This window comes from Gossypium arboreum, chromosome 5 (genome assembly GCF_025698485.1).
Source record: "Gossypium arboreum isolate Shixiya-1 chromosome 5, ASM2569848v2, whole genome shotgun sequence".
NCBI classification, from domain to species: Eukaryota; Viridiplantae; Streptophyta; class Magnoliopsida; order Malvales; family Malvaceae; genus Gossypium; species Gossypium arboreum.
This window is the reverse complement of record NC_069074.1, coordinates 50646622-50655037: the sequence shown is the minus strand read 5'-3', so window position 1 is coordinate 50655037 and position 8416 is coordinate 50646622.

Below are 8416 nucleotides of genomic sequence, written 5' to 3'. Positions count from 1 at the left end.
GTATAAGCACATAATGCGCATTTAGCATTTTATTTACTTCATGATACATTCGCCTTGGCATAATTTCATTAAAATCCCTATTAGCCACTTCACCAATCAATCATATCATCCCTAGCCAAATACACATTTTTTTCATTCATCCTTAACAAAATCTTATCAAGCTTAAATCCCCATTCCATCACCTTTAAAATCCCAATGTTACAAGAAATGTTACCTAAATTCACATTCGCAACTACACATACACAAGCGGTTTTCTTCCTATCATCCAATTTAACATGAATCACAAACCTAAACCCTCAATAGCTACTATGGCGAAAGTCCTAGTCATGCCAAAATCAAAATTCCTAGCATGGGCTACCTAAAGAACTTGATAACTAGTTCAAATCTCAAACCATCTAACATACTTATCAAGTGTATACAACATTACCACCATTTTATCTCAAGTCATACTCATAAGCACATCCATCCAAACACATTCAGTACTTAAACATCATTCCGCTTAACACCCATATCACATTTACTCATTAAAACATGAAGAAGGTAATCAAATTTCTTCACTAACAACCATGGCCGAATGCTTCATTCACCACCCAAGTCCAAAATTTTAACATAGGCTAATTAAAGAACTTAGTAATTAACTTAAATTAAGCTAAAATTCCAAAATCTAACATGAATTACTAACCTTGTTTTGAGCTTAAGACAATCGAATGCTATATCCCTTTCTTCCTTTAAGTTTTTGCCAAGCTAGAACCAAGGATACAAGCTTTGTTTTCATTACCCTTTTCTTTTCTTTCTTTTATTTATTTCCTTTCTTTTGCATAAAATAATAGTCATTTAATTAAGATTTAATACATATTATATATATGTGACCATCATGGCCGGCCACGACTTATAAAAAGAAGGGGTATTTGACATGCAAAACCATTGTTTTGCATGCATGATTCAATTAGTCATCACACATTTCCCTATCCTACTTTCAAAGTTTACTACTAGGTCCTTTTTAGTGAAATTCACATTTATAACCCTAAATCAAAACATCAAAAATGTCACACACGAATTAACACATATTATAGGCATCAAAATGAATATTAAATTATTTTTATGCCTCGGTTTTGTGGTCCCGAAACCACATTCCGACTAGGGTCGTTTTAAGGCTGTCACAACTCTCCCCCTCTTTAGAAATTTTCGTCCCCGAAAATCTTACCGGTAAATAGGTTTGGGTATCGCTCTTTCATAGAGTTCTCGGGTTCCCAAGTAGCTTCTTCCATCCCGTGTTTGAGCCATAACACTTTCACTAATGGAACCCTTTTGTATCGCAACTCTTTCACTTCACGAGCTAGGATACGAATCGGTTCTTCTTCATAACTCATATCGGGTTGAATTCCAACCTCTGATGGATTAATTACGTGCGACGGATCAGATCTATAACGTCGAAGCATCGAAACATGAAAGACGTCGTGAATCTTTTCGAGTTCAGGGGGCAAAATCAATCGATCGCGAATGGACCAACTTGTTCGGAGATTTAAATGCGACCCAATGAATCTGGCTCAACTTGCCCTTACGGCCAAATCGAGTATCTTTTCCAAGGCGAAACTTTAAGAAACACTTTATCTCCCACGATATTCAATATCTTTTCGTTTCAAATCCGCGTCACGATTTACGACGATCGTGGCGCCTTGGACTTTCACGGATTACCTTTACTTTACATTCAGCATCTTTAATCAAATCAACTCGAAAATTTTACTTTCACCGAGCTCGGTCCAAAACAATGGTGTACGGCATTTACGACCGTACAAAGCCTCGTAAGGTGCCATCTTAATACTTGATTGAAAACTATTATTGTGCGAATTCAATCAAAGGTAAATACTGTTCCATGAACCTTGAACTCGAGGATGCAACATCTCAACATATCCTCAAGTATCTGAATTATCCGCTCGGATTGACCATCGGTTTGGGGGTGAAAGGCGGTCTTTGAAATGCAACTTGGTACCCAAAGCTTCTTGCAATTTCTTCCAAAATCGTGAGGTGAATCTCGGATCTCTATCCGACACGATAGAAATAGGTACCCCGTGTAATCTCACAATCTGAGAAACATACAATTCAGCTAGTTTATCCATTGAAAAATCCGCGCGTACGGGGATAAAGTGAGCCGACTTAGTCAATCTATCAACAACGACCCATATCGCATCTTTCTTACTTGCCGACACTGGCAACCCAGATACAAAATCCATCGTTACTCGATCCCATTTCCATTCAGGTATCATGATCGGTTAGAGTAAACCCGTAGGCACTTGATGTTCCGCCTTCACTTGCTGACTTATTAAACACTTCGAAACAAAATCGAAAATGTCTCGTTTCATACCATACCACCAAAGCGACGTCTTAGGTCGTTGTACATTTTCGTACTCCGGGTGGGTGACATTCGGCTACAATGAGCTTCGTTCGAATTATCGAAATAAGTTTCAATTTCTTGGAATACACAAACGATTTCGAACCTCAAACAATCGTCATCATCAACTTGAAACTCGATTCCACATTCGAACACATTCACCCGTTTTGCAACCAATTCATCATCGACTTTACGAGCCTCACGAATTTGATGAATCAATAATGGTTTGGCTTTTAATTCACTACTAACACATTTTCGGGTAGAACAGACAAGTGTACATTCATCGCTCGTAAAGTGAACAGTGATTTACGACTTAAGGCATACGCAACCACATTAGCCTTTCCCGGGTGATAGTCAATGACAAGCTCATAATCCTTTAATTACTCGAGCCAACGTCTTTGTCACAGATTTAAGTCTCTTTGAGTCATCAAATATTTGAGACTTTTGTGATCCGAATACACATGGCACTTCTCGCCAAATAAATAATGTCGCCATATTTTCAAAGCAAATACGATGGCGGCTAATTGAGATCATGAGTCGGATAATTTTTCTCATGTGGCTTTAATTGTCTCGCGATAGGCCACAACTCGACCTTCTTGCATCAATCGCAACCTAACCCAAGTAGGAGGCGTCACTATAGATGACAAACTCTTTGCACGATTAATTTGCACTAAAATTGAGCTTGATCAAATAAGTTTTGATTGATCAAAACTTTTCGACATTTTCCATTCGAACTTAACATCTTTTGAAGTAGCCGTCATGGGTGTGGCTATCATCGAGAAACCTTTTACAAACCGTCGGTAGTAAGCAAGTCCCAAAAGCTCGAACCTCGTAATATTTCTGAGGCTTCCGTTAAGTATGGCTGAAATTTTGCTCGGGTCAACTCGAATACCGATGTAGATACCACATGACCCAAGAAGCTAACCTCTCTTAACGAACTCACACTTCTTGAACTTAGCATGTAATCGCTTATCCCGTAAAATTTGCAACGCTAATCTCGGTGTTCAGCATGTTTGGTCTCATCTCTTGAATAGACCAAGATGTCATCAATGAACACAACTACGAACCGGTCAGAATCTTTGTCGAAGATCCGATTCATCAAATCCATAAATACCGCGAGGGCATTAGTGAGCCCAAGCGGCATCACTAAGAACTTGTAGTGGCCGTATCTCATTTCGAAAGCGGTTTTGGGTATATCCGAATCTCGAATTATGAATCGATAATAACCCGATCTCAAATCTATCTTTGAAAACACTGAGGCTCCCTTTAGTTGATCAAACCAATCATCAATACGCTGTGATAGCGGATATTTATTCTTTATCGTCACTTTATTCGGTGACGATAGTCAATGCACATCCTCATGGTTCCGTCCTTCTTTTCACAAACAATCTTGGTGCACCCCAAGGTGAGAAACTTGGTCGGCGAAACCTCTATCCGTCAGTTCTTGCAAGCGAGCTTTCAACTCTTTAACTTCGGTTGGTGCCATACGACACGGAGCTATTGAAATTGGCGCAATCCGTGTACAAGCTCAATACCAAACTCTACTTCCGAACGGTGGTAAACCGGTAATTCTTGGGAAAAACATCCGGTATTCACAAACCACCGCATAGATTCGGGTTTCTTTTCCAATTCCTTGTCATCAAGTACATACGCAAGGTATGCTTCGCACCCTTTCTCACATATTTACGGGCCAACATTGCGATATTACGGTGGCAACCCTTTAAGTCTGTAGACTCAACTCGGATTATCTCGTTATTTGCGCATCTCAAATCAATAGTCTTGCCTTTGCAATTCACAACCGCATCATGCACGGTCAACCAATCTAAACCGAGGATAACATCAAATTAAATCGAGCGGCAAAAGCATCAAGTCCGCGGAAAGCAGGAACCTCGAATTACTAGGGGCATTTCTTACACACTTTGTCAACAAGCACATAACGACCCAAGGATTTGACACCGAATTACGAACTCGATGAGACTCAATAGGTAAAGTCTTCTTTGGATGCTAAGGTTTCGCATATATAAGAATGAGTAGAACTAGGGTCAATCAAAGCAATCACATTAGTATCAAAGAGAGTGAAAGTACCGTAATAACATCCGGCGAGGAAGCATCCTTGCGTGCGCGTGTTGCATAAGCCCTAGCAGAACGCGAGCCTCGGATCTGGTCGTAGCATCTCTAGATCCTCTCGACCACCACTAGCATTGCCCGTATTTCTAGATGGTCTACCTCGGCGGTGGTAGCACCGGTTTCCCACTCGATTTACATTCTGTTCAAGCAACCTCGGGCAATCTTTAATGAAGTGGTCAACTGATCCGCACTTGTAACAGGAGTGGTCATGGAATCTACAACTTCCAGAATGCCATTTGCCACAATACTGGCACTCCGTTCTATCTCGACGATCATTTCCAACTCTGGCGATTGAAGTGACTCGTGTGCTCACAGGGGGTCGATCGCGATCTCGTCTAGAAAAGCCCGAAGTGTCCCTAGACCGCCCAAGCCATCTCTAAATTTCTTCGATGGTGTGGGAAGGGCTTCCCAAGACCTCTTCTGAAACTCCCTTGCTCCCACCTCGGCTTTTCTTTTCTCCATCTTGAGCTCCTCGGCCTTGCAAGCTCGCTCAACAAGTACTACAAATTCTCGGATTTCCAAGATGCCAACATACTGACTTTATATCATCATTTAGTCCATCCTCGAAACGTTTACACATTACGGCCTCGAGGAAATGCATTCTCGTGCGTCTGGCTAAGCCTCACAAATTTTCGTTCATAGTCAGAACCGACATGGAACCTTGTTTGAGTTCAAGAAATTCCTTCCGTTTTGGTCAATGAATCTCGGACTGATATACTTCTTTCGAAACTCGATTTGGAAGAACTCCCAAGTTACTTGCTCTCTAGGCAACAGAAGTCAACGTATTCCACCAATAGTAGGCAGAATCACGTAGCAAGGAGATAGTACACTTTAGGCACTCATCGGGGGTGCAAGATAGTTCATCGAGTACCCGAATAGTGTTGTCCAACCAAAATTTAGCTTGCTCGGCATCATCACTATCCGTAGCCTTAAATTCAATAGCCCGTGTTTTGGATTCCATCAATGGGGCTTATTTGACCTTAGTTGGTCGATTACGGAGGCATTGTAGGTGCGGGGTTGTGTTTGTTGGGAATGGAGGTTGTGGAGCAGTAGTATTAGTTCGAATGTATTGGTTGAACCAATCATTCATCACGCTATAGAAAGCTTGTCTAGCTTCATCATTTGGATTACTAGCATTAGGTTGAGAGTCCCGGCGCTGTCCCTTGTGCGGGAGCAGCGCTACACTCTCAAGATCATCACTACCGCTTCGGTCGGGATCGGGATCCATTACTATAAATAAACACATTTGCAAATGTCAGAAATCACCACACTATCAAATAATCACATAAAATGGCATGTATAGCTAGACCCAAACGCATTACGGTAGTCCTAGAATCGACTAAACTGTAGCTCTGATACCAATAAAATTGTAACTCCCCGTACCCGATACCGTTGCCGGAGTCGAACGCGAGGTGCTAACAGACTTAATTACTTTGTTTTCACAGTCCATTTAAAAAAAAATCCAGACAGGCTGGCTAACTGCGTCACTGTCGCCTTAAAAATCATATCTCGAGTTCAAAAACTCGAAAACTGATTCCGTAAATTTTTCGTGAAATTAGACTCATATATCTATCTGTGGATTTATTTCTAGGATTTTTTGTCAGGCCAATTGGTACAGTTTATTAGTTAAAATCTCCCCTGATTCTGGGTTCGACTACTCTGACCTTCATGTATTACGACTTAGATATCTCCCTATACAGAGCTACAATTCTCATGCCGTTTGTTTCTAATGAAACTAGAATCAAAGGGGAATCTATACATATAAGGCATGACTTCTAATTGTCTCTGGATAATTTATGGTAAATTTTCAAAGTCGAAACAGGGGATCCAGAAACCGTTCTGGCCCTGTTTCACGAGAACTTTAATATCTCTTAATATACTGTTCATATGATCGTTTTGTTACTTACATATGAAAATAGATTCATCAAGGTTCGATTACATAATTTATTCACTATTTAATTACATTCCTACAAATTTTAATGATTTTTCAAATCCACACCACTGCTGCTGTCAGCATCTATTTTCAAGGTAATCTTTACCTATTTCGTGGTTTCCATGGACCAACTAGAGTTTTGTCATACATAGGTCCACATATGATCATATTTAGCCATTCCAATGGCTGATCATTTGCCCAACACTTCCATTCCAGTCCATAGTCACATCATGAAACCATATATATATACATAAACACAAATGGTCTAATGCCATACTCCACTTCTACGAGCCATTTTCGCATGGCTGTACACACATACATCACAAAAAGTACTTGAAAAACAACAAAGGGTAGTCCTATACATGCCATATCCAGAGTTCAACTAAAAGAGTACCAAAAGGGCTTTGATAGTGTGGATGACTTCGACTTCGATGATCCCGAATCCGATAGCTAACGAACAAAATCTAGAAAACAAAGAGCCAAAGCAGCGGGGTAAGCATTTTAATGCTTAGTAAGTTTCAAGTAATGAAATCGGCTTCGACTAAAGTATTACGTTCACATAGCTAAATGAATCACTTTATTAATACACATTCTCATAATCATACTTACTTCACACTTCATCAACATATACACACACAAGGTATCAACCTATCTAAGAGCCAAAAGTTCGTTAGTCGATTGAGCGAATACTATTTCAAGCGAATCGACTTTTCCGATGCACATGCAAACATACCTTATCGTTTGGTTTTTTCGGCGTATTAATTGAATTTATTACAGCACAAAACGCTCACTTTCAAACCAAGTGTCTTCAGAATTTAGCGGATATAACCACAAGCACAATTGCCTTGGTCTTAACCGGGTATAGCAACTTCGCACAAATGCCTTGGTCTTAGCCGGATATAACAACTTCGCACAAATGCCTTGGTCTTAACCGGATATAACAACTTCGCACAAATGCCTTGAGACTTAGCCGGGTATCATTCAAATGCTCATGCACACATATATCAATAATCATGACACATCCATATTTCATTTTAGTTACTAAGGCTCAAACACAAAACATTTATCAAACCTTTCCAATTTCGGCTCAATAGCCACACACAAAGAGCATGATTTCAATTGACTTTATAACGTAGTCCCTACGCACATTCGGCTATCCGCCATAATATGACAAATCATTTCAATATAATTCAAGTAGGGTCATTACTAGAAGACTTACCTCGGATGTTGTCGAGCGATTTCGACGGCTATTCGATCACTTTTCCTTCCCTTTATCCAACTTTGGTCCTCTAAGCTCTTGAGCTAATTCAAACAAATTTACTTCTCAATCAAACACATACATACGGCTACCATATACAATTCAAAAACCAATTCATTCGTATCATTTGTCCATATTTTAGCTTTTAGCATATTTGGTCATTAGAGCGACCTATTTAATCTTCCAAGCATTCATTTTAACTTTTAATTAAACAATGTCGAATGCCATTAAATTACTAATGCTACACATAAACATATGCATAAAATTCATCCATACATAACCTATTGCTCATTCGGTCATTCATCTCTCAAACTTATCAAAGCTTCATATCAAACCTCCCTAGCCGATTATACGTATAAGCACATAATGCGCATTTAGCATTTTATTTACTTCATGATACATTCGGCCTTGGCATAATTTCATTAAAAATCCCTATTCGCCACTTCACCAATCAATCATATCATCCCTAGCCAAATACACATTTTTTTTTTCATTCATCCTTAACAAAATCTTATCAAGCTTAAATCCCCATTCCATCACCTTTAAAATCCCAATGTTACAAGAAATGTTACCTAAATTCACATTCGGCAACTACACATACACAAGCCGGTTTTCTTCCTATCATCCAATTTAACATGAATCACAAACCTAAACCCTCAATAGCTACTATGGCCGAAAGTCCTAGTCATGCCAAAATCAAAATTCCTAG